A 14,905-nucleotide genomic window follows, 5' to 3' on the forward strand; every position below is an offset into this window, starting at 1 on the left:
ACCTCTAATAAATACTGAATAAGACAAAAAATAATAAAAGTAACCTCACATCTTTCTTGTCAGTTGTCAGTATTCTTGAATGAGATGCACTCATTATTTTAATTTCAATATTAGTTTCAACACTGTTAGAACTCTCTACCTAACACAAAAACTTAATTTATTTGAAGGCAGCGTCACACATTGGATTCAACATCTTTCAAGAGTTTCTCTCTTATTATGAAAAGAAAGGTTAATGTGTACTTTACAGAGGGATTCAAAACTGTTTCTATTCAGACTATTGGATAGCTGGGCATTTGTTGATTTATTCCAAACTCCTTAGAATATTAATCTATTATGAGTCTTATCCTTCTAAGTAATATGTCGGAGAAAGTAAAGGGAACTGAATTACAGAAACGTTTAGCAAGAACTATTGTCTTTCAAAAAGCCATAGCTAGCGTGACACATTACATGCTCACAGAGAACAAAACATTCAGATAAGATTATTTTATCAAACTAATTTTCATTGTCATTAATTTTCATTCATATTCATGGTCATGGTCATGTAGGATACAAATTTGAGGCTACTGAAATGGAACACAGTAAAGACAGAAATTGCTAAAACTAAAAATGATACTGAAATAGCAGGAAGTTTTCATTACTAAACATAACATTAATACATAAACCACATAGATTCATCTGTTTATCAGAATGTATTAGATTTTGGAACTACTTGGTTAATGTTCATAGCAACTTCCAGTTTGACAGTGTGTTGTGGCAGACTGTGAAGGAGGAATGTGAGCGTGCTGGGCAAGGAAATTCCTTTGATCCTAATGAAGGGGCAGAGCTTGTCCAGGCTCAATGAGAACAGAATGCTATGAAACATTCCATATCAAATCTAAGCAGGAATAAGGAAGGCTAAGGAAGAATCTGAGGACTGCCTTGCAAAGGATGCTCAAACTGGCAGGCAAAAAGGGTCCTTATACACATCAAAGGAAAGTGGTAATGAACCGATACATCTCGGGTTCTGCCATCAGCTTCCATTCCACACCTCTGCACCCGAGGGAATGGCATGGAGCTGCCCCAGGGGAGGGTTAGGGGTTAGTTAGGGAAAGGTTCTTCGCTAGAGAGCGGAGGCCATGGATCAGCTCCCCAGGGCAGTGGCCAAGACCCTGAGTGCTGGAGTTCGGGGAGTATCTGAACAGTCCTCTCAGTCGCAGGGTTTAAATTTTCAGAGGTCTAGCGCGCAGCCAAACGCTGGACTATATGATTCTTGTGGATCTCTTCCAACTCACGATGTTCTTTGGTTCTGCCTCACTGCACACATACATGATCACTTTCTGCAGGGTGAGAAACATTCCTAATCCAAATCTCCTACACCTGACGCTATTCTCTAAAGCCGAGCCAACTGCCTTTCAAGAACAACTTCTGTCGCTACGCAAAGGCTGCCTCAGCCTCCCGGCGCACCGCCGACTTCCCCACGGCACAGCACGGCACGTCCCAACCCCCGCTCACCACACCAGGACAGGACAGGACGCGGCGCTCAGTCCCGCCCCCCGGCAGGTGCGTGCCGTCCAGCGGGGGCGGATGCTCTCCCGCTTCCGCGCACGCGCGTCGCCGCCGCAGCTGGGATTTCGTCGTCTGAGCCTGCGCGGTCCTTTCTCCCCTCGGGCGAGATGGCGGCGAGAAGTCCGGTCCCGGGTAGCGAGTGAAGCGGGCGGCTGGGAGCTGGGGCGGTGGGCAGAGGGTCCCGGCGCCGCGGCCTAGGCGCGCCTGAGGGAGACGGCCGCCCTGTGGGGGCCGGGACCGTGCGGCGCTTGGGAAGGAGGCGGGGGTCGCCCGTAGGTCGCCGCAGGAATGTGGAGCTGGGGAGACGGGGCAGGGACCGGCTCTGGCCGGTGAGGAGGGGAGCGATCGCCGAGCCCGCGCCGCGTATGCGCGCCTTTCGGCCGCCGCTTCAGGCCGCCCCGGGGGTCCGCTTCGTGGGTCCGCGGCGGGAGGCGTCGAGGAGCCGCGGCGGCGCTGCCGGGCGGGCGGAGCGAGGCAGACAGGTGAGTACCGTGCCCGCCTCCCCGAGCCGCAGCTCTCCCCACTCCTCACCCAGAGCCCTTCTGGGTTCGTCCCCAGGCGCGTGTTCCTGTTCTTCTCCTGCTGTTTGCCTGTGGCCCAGCCGGGCAGTCCCCGCTTTGCACAGGGATTGCCTCCCAGAGATGTCGTCCCTCTCGCCTCCGGAACCTGGCCGTGAGTTGTCGGTCACACAATGTAGCCGTTAGTGGTGGTAGTGTTGTGTGATGTGACTTGACTTCTTGGTTTTGAACTCAAAACTCTGCCCCCAAAGTATTCGGAGACTTGCTGACTGAAATGCTGCTGGGATAGGAAGGCAGTGGTAGCGAGGCCCACTAACTGGTTCTGAGGAAGACTCCAGGAACCTTCCTTTTCAAGGAAGAGATTCCTTGAAAAGATTTTAAGTCCTTAACCTGCAAAAACCTTTCTCTAGCTGTTAGTTCAGTTTTTGACTTCAAAGAGGAGGCTCCAGAGAGGCTCATGCCTTCTGGTACTGGAGGGAAGCTTGCAAATAGGATGAAGACTGACTTTTTAGATGGACAGGTAGGACAAGGAATGAAGGCTTTAAACTGAATTTGTTAGATTTTAGGAGGAAGTTATTTACTTAAAGAATGGTGAGGCAACTGGAACAGGTTGCCTAGAGAAGCTGGGGATGTCCCATCCCTGAAGGCTTTCAGAGCTGGCTTAGATAAGGCCCTGTGCAGCCTGATCTATTGAGTGGCAGCTCTCCCCGTGGTATGGAGTTGTTAAGTGGATGGGCTTCATTGTCTTTTCCATCCCAAGCCAGTCTGTGATTCTGTGCATCAGGGCTTTTTCAGTTGCTTCCTTTCTTAAGATGTTTAGAGACTTACAGGTGAGGGCTGGATCTGTACAGGTGTGACTAAACCATAGTTACTGAAATCATTCTAATCTCAACTGATGTTTGTAGTTTCAGAAGTTTTCAAATGTAGAGAGAAACATTTCAGATTTGAGCAAATGTCAGCCTCACAGTGTAACTGCAGGGTAAAAGAAGTAGAGATGCAAATTTACTCAACTGTGTAATGATCTGTTTGCTGCTGTCCTGTCACCCTTAATAATGAACAGTGTGATAGTAGTGGCCTGTAAACTGGGAAGGCGAGCATTTTGGTAAAGCTGTCCTGGAAACTCAACTTCTCAAAAACTAAAACTTTTTAGAAGCTGATTTCACATAAATACCTCTTTGAACTACTATGTGAACAAGAGATTTTTTTTTTTCTGTGCTCCAGTGGGGAAGCACTAGTTTGAAAGCTTTTTTTCAAGTGGTTGTAACTTAAAGTTTTTTGCAAGAGTCGAGTAAAATTAGATAATTGAAAGCGAAGCAGAACTTTTCCTATTCAGGTGCTGTAATCTTGTATTTTTAAAATGAGTTTGAAGGAATTTGTATGCATGCCAGTCCTGAATGCATAAGAATCATTAGTCATCTTACAGTAAATGCTAGGAGATCAAAGAATCACAGAATGGTTTGGACTGAAAGGTACCTTCAAGAACACCCAGTTTCAATCCCCTGCCATGGGCAGGCTCGCTTCCCGCTAGGTCAGGCTGACCGGGGGCCCCACCCAGCCTGGGCTTGAATGGCTCCAGGGATGGGGCATACACAGCTTTTCTAGGTAGCCTGTGCCAGTGCCTCACCACCCTCTGAGTGAATAATTTTCTCCTAATATCTAATCTAAACTTCCCTACCGTTGCTCTATCACTATCAGAACACAAAAAAAGCCTACCTCTTGTTCATAAGCTTCACTAAAGTACTGGTAGGCCATGTTAAGGTCTCTTCAGACTGGACAAGCCTGGGTTTTCCTTTATCCCCTTCTTGGAATTAGAAACAAGTGTCTCTTTTTTTTTTAAGTCACCAGGGACTCCACCTGACAGCTGTTGTTTTCACCTATCATGGAGAGTGATTTGGCAATGTCATCTGGTTCCTTCAGGACCCTGGGACACACATAGTCTGGTGCCATAGACATGTACCCATTCAATCTCATTGGGTGGCCTCAAACTTCTGTTACAGTGGGGAGGGATTTTTCCTTCCCTAACTGTTGCTGTTCAGTGGCTGGAGATGTGTGAAGTGTGTGACTGACAGTGAAGACTGAGGCAAAGAACTCAGCCTTCTCCATGACTCTTATTGCCATTTCTCCCTTCTCATTTATCAGAGGATTACAGTCTCCTTAGCCTTTATTTATTAACCAATATATATGTAGAATCCCTTTCTTTTTTTCATGCTGAGGCCACAAATCCCTTATTCCACTACTTCTGTTCCTTCAATTTGACCAGCTGGTCTTTCCTCAGCCATGACAGTTTCCTGCCTCGCCTGCTCAATTTCTTATGCCTGGGAGATGGAGAGCTTTTGTTTGCTCAAAAAGGTGTCTTTAAAGAGTTGCCAGCTCTGCTTTGTTGTTTTGTCTCTAAGGACAGCTTCTCAGGGGATATCATCCAATAATTCCTTTAACAGATGGAGTTTTGCTTTTCTGAAGTTCAGAATCCTGACTTTTTTGGCATTTTGGCATGCCCACATTTGGTTGATATCATGGTTTCAAGTTTCTTGATATATTTCTTTTCCTACTATATTTATGATGAAGACTATAGGATAGTTCTGCCATGGAAAAAAAAAAAACTTTGCAGTTGTGAATAATTGAGGTCCTTGAATGCATTACATTTCAGAAGCAATCATAAATGAATTATTTGATAAAAGTTTTTATACTTAATGTTATAATGAAAGAAACAAGCCAGAACTCTGGAAATTAAAATGCTAATATACTTGATTTTATTTCTAAATATTGCAGTAGTAGATACTATTGAGAATAAAAACGTGCCTTAAGAAATGCAATGAAATGCATGCTTCAGTATATTTAGAGCATCTATTACACAAAATATTTGTCAAGTAACTAGTGTCACAATTGCTGTTTCTTAGATTATCAAACTGCAATGCCATCAACAATGTGCTGTGCCACAGAGTGTGCAAAGCTTTAGATACTCAGTTTTACTCAGTATTATTGTTAAATTAGTTGCTGTTAGCAAGCATCTACATTTTGTGTTTATGGTACTTCATGACTATTTTGAAAAATATGTATATATGTGGATATTTTTTTGTAAATATTGCTAGAACCTTATTATTATCCAGATAGTCTTTTATGTGGAAGAGTTGTATAATTATATTTAAATATAGAGTAATAAAACTTAATCCTATCATTGAATAAGAGAGGAAAAACTTTGGTTTGACTAACTTTATCTTGACTAGACTGAAAATTATTAAGTAAATCAAGCTGGTTTGTACTGTTCTACAGCAGGTAACTTGTTTTAAGCAATTGAGTAATGAGGAATTACTCACTTTTAGAAATATTTTATGGTAGGAAATCCTGAAATATCAGGAGTGGCATGTGAAAGCATAGCACTAATTTAGGGTAGTATGAATCTCAGAATTTCAACTTGCAAACTAAACTTCAGGAGTTATTCCATAGCATTATGCAGTGGAAGTCCATTGATTTTGTCTTCACTCACCCCATCTGAAACTCAATGTGAGGTTCAGTTTTTTGTTGTGGTTAGGGCTTATATTTTTTTGAATTGTTATCTTGGACAATAGAAAGCAATGCTATTTTTTTCTTTGTATCAGATTGTGTTTTCACAGTATCCTTTTCAGTTACTTGTATGATGAGTAAGCAGTGGATGAGTGTACTGAAATTATGTAGGTAAACAACTTGGTAAGAACAATATACACCAATAACCTTTCATGTTTCACTGAGGTTGTTGGAATGATGAGAGAAGGAAAAAGGTCTATCCTAGGATTATTTTATGAGTTTGGCTTTCAATGAAATCTCCATTGTAAGTATGAAAATACAACGTAAAAGCAAGTATGCAAGTACTCAGCTTGGAAATGGAATCCAGTAGTTGTAACTAATTTTCAAATACATCTTATAGTAATTTGCTGATCAAACTGACATTATTTTCACCATCCACCTACTGTCAGTTGTACTAAAGTAAGGATGCTCTTAGCTTTGAATCCTGTTTCATGTATACCTCTTTTAACATTTAATCAGAATCAAAACTTTAAGAGAATTAACTTCAGTTCTGACTACAACTTGTGTTTGTTAAGGCTGTGTTAAAATAGCTTGTGTGCTGTTGTTCAATTTTGCTTGCTGAGTCATTGTCATTCAGTTTTAATTAAAAGTATGCAACTTTTGTATCAGGTGTAACTGGAGAGTGAAGTTACAAGGCAGTAAATACTCACAGAATATATAGACCTCTGATGTTTAGTGGGGATAGTATTTTTCAGTTGAAGAAAAATAAGGTTAGTTTCATTATCTCCACATGCTTCTGTAATGATAATTCTACTGCTTGCTTGCTATGATCACCAGACTCGTAGGTAACAATTTGAATTGACCACCAGAGATTAGTAGGGTTCAATGAATATTTTCATTTTGTCTTTTGTTATTTAAATATGAGCTAGTAGAAATGACAAATTTTAAAAGCATGAACATTCTTGAAAATGGAGAGGCTTCATTTTTGCCTTATAATCTCCATTTGGATTTTCAGAAGGTGAGAAGTAAAATTAAATGAGAGTATCTTTTCAATTAGTTCTATTAGAGCAGAAAGTAGTTTGATTTTATTTATGGAAATGGTGAATTAAAATTTTGAGCACAGATAGCATTTTGAGGAGTATGAAATGCAGTGTTTTTCTCGGATGCACTTGAATCACAAATTGATAGAACATTAACTTCTGGAAAAAGAGACCTTACCTGGGTCTTTGTAATTCAGAATAAAAATAATTTAGGCTTGTGTTAGATGGGTAATGATATCCCTTTTAATACTGTGACTTCTTCTGAAAGTGTGAAGTTTTTGTTCTTAATCTGTGGTAGAACACTTGTGACACAGTAAAGTACCTCTTAAAACTAAGTTTGTGAGATCAATTTTTTTCTTGAAAGTTGCACAGTTTTTCTGGAAATTTGATATAAATAAAATGCTTATTTATGCAGTTTATGGTGCAAGTGTTGGTTGCTTTAAATAGATTCTGCAGGGTGCTGAGTTTTGCAAAACTGAATTTGCCTGTTAATAGATTGGCCTTTTTGTAGTAACTGGCATGTTGGGAGAACTGGGAGAAAACTAGGACTTCTCATTGTTGTGTAACAGGAGTGCAAAGAAATCATGAAAGGATAAATTGTGTGACTTAGCTCTCCTTTTATTAACTGAAAAAGGTTTTCAGGATCATGTGAGCTTTTTCTCTTCTCTAAAACACTTGCCATGGAGATCCCATATTGCTGCTGTTCTTCTACTTAAAGGACTTCAGCTAAAAAACTTTTTTGAGTTATGACCACTTAATAGTACTGCGTGTTATATATGAAAGGTGTTTGTATATCAAATATATGTGTGTATACAGAAAAATTACAAGTTAACATACATAAAATTTATACAGAATCTCAACTGTATTTCTTACACATTCCTATTCTTACTCGTTGTTCTTTCACAACAAGATTTAGCTGGAAGTTATATATTGTTTTATGACTTGGTCATGTTTTGCAGCTATTTTTTGGAGTAAGAATTTCTGCTTTTTATTATTTAAATTGAAATTCAGTTGAAAAATGAGAAACATTGCCCCCAAGTCCCTCTGGCTTGTTTTGTTTACAGTTTTCACTGGAATTTGCATTTCTATGGCAGGCTTCCTGTTTCAGTAGCGCGGTGACTTCTGTCTAATAAAATTATTTGAATGTCTAAGCAAGCATGTCAGAATAAGACTTACAGCTGTCACTGTATACACTGAAGTGGATTCCTGTTCCATATTTTGTTTGTCTCTTAGCTCATGATTTCTTGTATGGTAATACTTTACTGTTTTGTGGGAATATGGAAAAGTTTTAGTATGAACAATAATATGGCAAATGGGTTAAAAAATGGTAGTGAAAATCAAAAATGAAAATTACTGTGTGTAATATTGAGTGTTCTTATAGCTGTAGTTAAAGTGACCCATCAGACTTGTATTTGACCTACATCTTGTTTGGAAAAGGTACAGTGAACCTGAACACAGACTATATACTTGGATAAATACAGAGTTCTGAGTCCATGTTGCTACTTTTATTATCCTTGCAGAAACATTATTCTGATGGAAACAAAATGTTACCACAATGGAATTATTACTAGTAATATCACCACATTGCATGAAACCAGGATTGGGTTTGTGTTGTAATTATTTCCTGGAAGTCCAGGGGAATTAAAAAAAAAAAAAAAAAAAAAAAAGGAAGTGCAGCACAGCATGTAGTGAGCAGAGACTTTTTTTCCTGTTGTTGAGCTGGGATTTTTACAACTAACAGTTTGTTATGAACACTATGTAATGACCTTTGGCTTTCTGTATTAGAACATTTTTTTTCTTCATAATTCAACAATTGTAATGATGGTTCTCCTGTTTTTTATAAGTAGCTGTGAGAGCAGTGTTGTGGGTGAAAAGTTCCTGATTACCATGTCTTATCTTGCACCTCTATCCTCAGAACAGATTTGCCAAGTTTGTGCAGTTTGTGAGAAATGTTATTTATACCAATTATGCCTCTATGTGAAAGAGATTATAGGGAAAACTGTTGATGGTAAGAGCAGCTGTGTCTTGTAACTAAGAGAGACTGAGGATGTGCTGCAGGACAAGCGCACTGAAAAACTCAGGTGAGTATACAGCTGTACCTGTATTTCAGTGCTTTTATGTGAGGAGGGGGTCAGGGTAAGCTTTAGTTACTACTACTTCTCAGCGTAGATCTGAAGAAAAAATTGCAGTTTGAGGAGCAGTAGTATATGCTGTTGTATTAGGAATACATAATGAAATAGCTCTTTCTGCGTGTATATAGGTTCTCTGTAAGGGAGTGAATAACTTTTTACCTTAGTCTGTAAATCAAATACAAAATCAACTGTTTGTTTTGTATATAAACTAGTGACAAGATACATGCAAATTCTAGGATGCCTTAGTGTGTAGTTACACATTTCTTTGGGTATGTTTGAGAACATGTGAAGAATATCTTGGGAAATAAATTTACCGTGTTGATAATTACTCAGTGGTACTGGAATTAAGTTACGTAAGATGAAACAGCCAACTGGGGTTGTTTAGTCTGGGGAAAAGGAGGCTGAGAGAAGACCTTACTGCTCTCTTCAAATACCAGAAAAGTGATTGTGGTGAGAGCGGGGTTGGTCTCCTCTCAGTGGTGACAGGACAAGGAGAAATGGCCTCAAGTTGCACTAGGGTAAGTTTAGATTGGATATCAGGAAACACTTCTTTACAGAAAGCACTGGAATAGGCTCCCCAGGGAGGTGATTGAGTCACTATCTGTATGGGGCTGCTGAATCATGGCCTGAATGGCCTGAACCTGTGATTGATCACCTGAGGTGAGCAGTGAGTCAGCCACGGGAGCACAGGTGAAGGCAATTCACCTGTGCTGCAGGAAGGGGTGGAGCCTGGCTCCACCTCTCCTAGACCCATTTAAGAGCTAACCACCAGTGGGGAAGGATCTCTTCTGGAGATCTGCTCCACCGGAGTCTATTTTGTGAGCCCAGGATAGGGTGAGTGTCTTTCTTTTCTTACTCCAGTATAACAATTACATCAGCCGAGCTCCTGGATGTACTATACCATCTGTGTATTCATTGATTGTACACTATACCATCTGTATATCCACTGATTATACACCATCCCTGGATGTGCTTAAAAACCATTTGGATGTGGTGCTCAGGGACATGATTTAGCAGAGGGCTGTTAGAGTTAGTGTAGTATGGTTAGGTTGTGGTTGGACTCGATGGTCTTTAAGGTCTTTTCCAACCTGAGTGATTCTATGATTCTGTGATTCATTTATTTTTTCTTACATGCAATTAAATGCTAAGTTCTAGTTCCAAAGCTTTGAAATATTGTCAGAAGTCTTAATGCTTTGTAAAGGCTGGAGGAAATGGGGATCTTCACAGCATTGTTGCGTATTCAGTAAAAATATATATTCTGTAGATGATGTAGCATATGATTTAGTCTTTGTGGTATCACGTTGCAGTCTACTTATTTTAGTGAATATGTTGGCTATTTCATCTTCAAGCTATTCAGTGAAGGCATCAACTAGATAGGCACTTCTTTTTTTTCATGACAAAGAAAAGTTATCAGCCATTCCTAATGAGAAACGTATATTCTTTGAGTTCTTTTGTAATCCTCTTCCAGCTTACTGCTAGCTTTAGGGAGGAATTCTCTATCTTATTTTTAGAGTGAAATAGGAAACTTCCTTTTATGATGCACAAAGCATGTAAGTCAAAGGGCTAAGTAGATGTGGTTGTTTGTTACTATATTAGGTACAAGGCTAATGTTGTTTTGAACTATAACTTGTTGTTCTTTGTTTTTAAGTGTGAGGAAGAAACAGGTTTAGGTATTTGAATTAGGCATTCCACAAAGGAAACATGGTGAATGCCTAGAATAATGGAGTTTCTGAAGTTAAATGCTTGTATTCTCACTGAGATTTTTTTCAGCTGTTTATCTGCTGCTCAGAAAGTTCTGTGCTCAAAATCTGCTCTTTCTAAGCTGTTTCCCACAGAATTTGCAAACCTAAGGGCTCACATTAAGTCATCTTAATTTGTATTAGTCTTGAGAGACTTGCTTGTGAAATGAGTTTGGTATTACTGTTGGCTGTCAGCAAGTGCAATATATGAGAATCTAGACTACAGAAAAGAAAACAAATGCTGATGTGTTAGAACTTTCTTCTGGCATCAACAGCCTCCTCTTCAGTTTTGGAGTGAGAACACTTGTACTGACAAAATTACTGGCACCAGCTGGCACCTGTTATTGCCAAAAAGGCAATGTCAGTAGGCAGTGCTGAGGTATGTGAGGTTCTGAGGCTAACAGAATGACCATATTCCTTCCATGATCTTGCTTTTAACACAAAACTGAGTTGGCTCTTTTAGCAGGCTTCATATTCTCTCCTCTTTCAGTAGAATTAATACGTTGGGATTTTGTTCCATAGTATCCAAACTATTCAAATACAACCCCTTCATTGTATAGGACTGTAGTTCTAGTCCAGTCAAGAAGTGTGGTGATTCAAACTTATGTGAAATTACAGTTTCCACAATTAGAACAATAGAAAGCAGGAGTTCCTGCAATTGCTGTAACACTTTTGCACATTTTGGATTTTGCTATTGTGATTTCTGTGGAAACCATGGGTCTTAATTAGAAACGTAAGCTCAAAAGGACATCAGCTATTGCATTTTATCTTCTGGTTCCAAATATAGTTTATTTCTTTGTAAGTATTGTCACATATGTTCATCAGTTTAAATTCTGTGTTCTGAATATGGCTCAGGATAGTAATGCCAGAATAGGATAGTGATACTAAATTCAGTTGTGTAAGTCTCTAAATTTTGTTCAGCTCCAGAAACTTTGAAGATCTGGAATTCAGTTTGGAATCAGTGAAACAGTTCTAATTTAATCAAATCTTGTTTTCACTCGGGTGTCATTCTGATTGCTTCCAGGTCACCAGGAAACGCAGAGTACGCCTGAGTACTGGCTCATAAATAAGTGTGGTTATTATATTATTTTAGGATATTAGAATAACCTTTAGAATTTACTGTGTGCACAGTAAATCTGTCCTTGTGTTCAGTTAGACTTTGCTTGTTATTGTCCTAATATGTGAGTGCTATCCAGTAGCCAGGATATCTTGAGAATTCTAGTTGGTTAATGTAAGACTAATAGGATGTTTGGATTGGCATGGAATTAGGTCTCTGACAAAAGATTTAGATGCCAGTCTAAGTGATGGCTTGTTAATTAAATGTCTAAATGTCTTTGTTAAGACCTTGAGAACTAGACTTGGTTCATAAAGCCTTTTCCAAAAAATGTTTCAAGTGCTAGAAGCTGAAAAGAATGAATTGAATAGAGAAAGAGACCTTGTCTTCCTCTAAAACCAGTGGATTTGTGTATTGCTTTATTTGCATGAAAAAGTGCATGACTGTCTTTATTCTAAGTCTCTTTCTTAGTTTTATTGTAAGCAAGATGTCCAGATCTTTTTGTTACTAATGAAATAGGGCCTTTGGTGATACAAAGGTAGTGAAGAGTCCATGTGGCAGTCTAGTGTGTGTGCATCAAGGAAGACTTGAAACTAGTTGACAGCAAAGTGTGGTGGTAATTTGCTATGCTGATTATTTTTAAGATTACTTGGGTATTTTAGAATGTTCTACCTAACTTTTCAAAAGAATATTGGAAAAGCATCTGCGTTTGGCATGTTGGTTACCATGACTAGCTTTGCATTAACTTTCCACTATTATATTCTTGCCTTTAAAGTCAACTGCTCTGAGAGTAGATAGCATAGGAACATACAAATTTGGTCTTTGTTCATTGAGGTTTTCACTGCTTCAGACTTTTTTTCTGACTTGTGACTTGCAAGTGTTGGAGTTCTTTTCAAAGGCAGGCAATTGTCCATGCAGGCAGCTAGCCTACACCTCCACTGCTTGAAGAATTTTATTCAATTCATGTTCATTACCAACGATACAATAAATATACATGGATAGTGCTTTTTATCATTCTGGCTTCTGCTCTGTATGTTCCAAATTATTTTACAATTATTTTGCAGGAATGTCTGAATTAACCAATGTTAGACAAACTTCATGTCCATAAAGGCATAATTCCTGTCTGAAGCAACAACATTGCTCCCAATCTCTAGATTGTTACTGGATATGTAAGCTGAAAAGTAAGGTTGGCAAGTACTAACAGTGAGCTTCGTGAAAACATTTGCTCTTTGAGAGATGCAGAATAAATAAAAGAACATGACAGTATCTGCCAGAGGTAGACTTGAACGCTTGTGCATTTGTAGCTCACTTGTCTTTTAGTGAACTCATACTCTACAGCCTTTTGTTGAAGTGCTTAAACTTGATAGTTCTAGTCATGCTTTAGTTTGTGACTGAAGCGTAGGTGTAACCTTCTATGTAGTGAGTCTGGGCATTCCAATCACATCACTCATCCAGGTGACTTTAATCACATACATATTTGCTCACATGATGAATGAATATAATGTAAATGAATGCTACATTACTTTTTTTGATATTACGTGTTTGGACACGAGATGGAGTAAAAATTCTGGGAAATAAAGTAGAAAGTGAGAAAGATGCACAACTCATCCCTAGTCTTCAGAATATTTCAGTTCGTGACGGTTCTTACTGGAGAAGGGCTTTCTTCATGTGACAGAAGAGATTTTGTCAATGACATCCAATCTTTCCTGTTGTGTCATTCTTGTCAGAACAAATATCTACTGTGAGGATTTCTTTGTTCTGCCCCCTCAAGCAATTAGCTTGAGAAATAAACCCCTTCCATTCTATTAGAAAGTGATCAAAATTCTTGATCTCAGCACAGAGTTTGCCATCACAGAATCACAAAATGGCCGGGGTTGGAAGGGACCTCAAGGATCATGAATCTCAACCTCCCTGCCACATGCAGGGCCACCAACCTCCCCATTTAATTCTAGACCAGGCTGCCCAGGGCCCCATCCAACCTGGCCTTGAACACCTCTAGAAACGGGGCATCCACAGCCTCTCTGGCCAGCCTGTTCCTCCCTCAACTTCAAACCATTTCCCCTTGTCCTGCAGTCATCTACCCTTTCAAAGAGTTGACTCCCTTCCTGTTTGTAGGCTCCCTTTAGGTACTGAAAGGCTGCAATGAGGTCACCCCGCAGCCGCCTTTTCTCCAGGCTGAACAAGCCCAGCTCATTCAGCCTGTCTTCATAGGGGAGGTGCTGCAGCCCCCTGATAATCTTTGTGGCTCTTCTCTGGACCCTCTCCAACAGCTCCCTATCTTTGTTGTACTGGGAGCTCCAGACCTGGACAGAGTACTCCAGATGGGGCCTCATAAGAGCAGAGTAGAGGGGAATAATCACCTCCTTGTCCCTGCTGGCCACCCCTTTTCTGATGGAACTCAGGATACCATTTGCTTTCCGGCCCATGTGCAAAACCTTGCACTTTGCTGTGTTGAACCTCATTAGGTTCACTTGGGCCCACCTATTAAGCCTGCCAAGGTCCTTCTGAATGGCATCCCTTCCTTCCACCGTGTCAACTGCACCACTCAGCGTAGTGTTGTCAGCAAACTTGCTGAGGGTGCACTTGATTCCATTGTTGATGCTGTTGATAAAGATGTTAAAGAGCACCAGTCCCAAGACAGACCCCTGTAGGATGCCACTCGTTACCTGCCTCCACCTGGACATAGAGCCATTGATCACCACCCTCTGTCTGCGGCCTTTCAACCAATTTCTTATCCATCGAGTGGTCCACCCATCAAATCCACATCCCTCCGATTTGGAGATAAGGATGTGGTGGGGGACTATGTCAAAGGCCTTGCTCAAGTCCAGGTAAATCACAGAATTGTAGGGGTTGGAAGGACCTCTAGAGATCATCGAGACCAACCCCCCTGCCAAAGCAGGTTCCCTACACCAGATCGCACAGGTAGGCGTCCAGGTGAGACTTGAATATCTCCAGAGAAGGAGACTCCACAACCTCCCTGGGCAGCCTGTTCCAGTGCTCCGTCACCCTCACCGTGAAGAAGTTCTTACGCACATTCGTGCGAAACTTCCTATGCTGCAGCTTATGTCCATTTCCCCTTGTCCTGTCTCCACGTACCACTGAAAAGAGACTGGCCTCACCGCTATGGCCGCCACTCCTCAGATATTTATAAATCTGATCAGGTCCCCTCTCAGTCATCTTTTCTCAAGGCTAAACAGACCCAGTTCACTCAGCCTTTCTTCATAGGGGAGATGCTCCAGGCCCTGAATTCACCATCTTTGTGGCCCTCCGCTGGACTCTTTCCAAGAGATCCCTGTCTTTTTTGTACTGGGAGCCCAGAACTGGACACAGTACTCCAGATGAGGCCTTACCAGGGCACAGTAGAGGGGGAGGATCA

The 14,905-nt window shown here is 40.7% G+C and overlaps 1 protein-coding gene across 3 annotated transcripts in view; it reads left to right on the forward strand.

The window, feature by feature from the left end:
• The first annotated feature begins 1,613 nt into the window (after positions 1 to 1,613).
• The window catches only part of APC (APC regulator of Wnt signaling pathway), a 98,151-nt gene continuing 84,859 nt past the window's right edge, over positions 1,614 to 14,905 (forward strand). For all 3 annotated transcript variants that reach the window (XM_085213662.1, XM_085213665.1, XM_085213666.1), the window contains exon 1: positions 1,614 to 2,027. The gene's annotated coding sequence lies outside the window, so the exon portion shown is untranslated. The remainder of the gene's footprint in view (positions 2,028 to 14,905) is intronic.

This window comes from Meleagris gallopavo, chromosome Z (genome assembly GCF_905368555.1).
Source record: "Meleagris gallopavo chromosome Z, MGAL_WU_HG_1.1, whole genome shotgun sequence".
Taxonomy (NCBI): domain Eukaryota; kingdom Metazoa; phylum Chordata; class Aves; order Galliformes; family Phasianidae; genus Meleagris; species Meleagris gallopavo.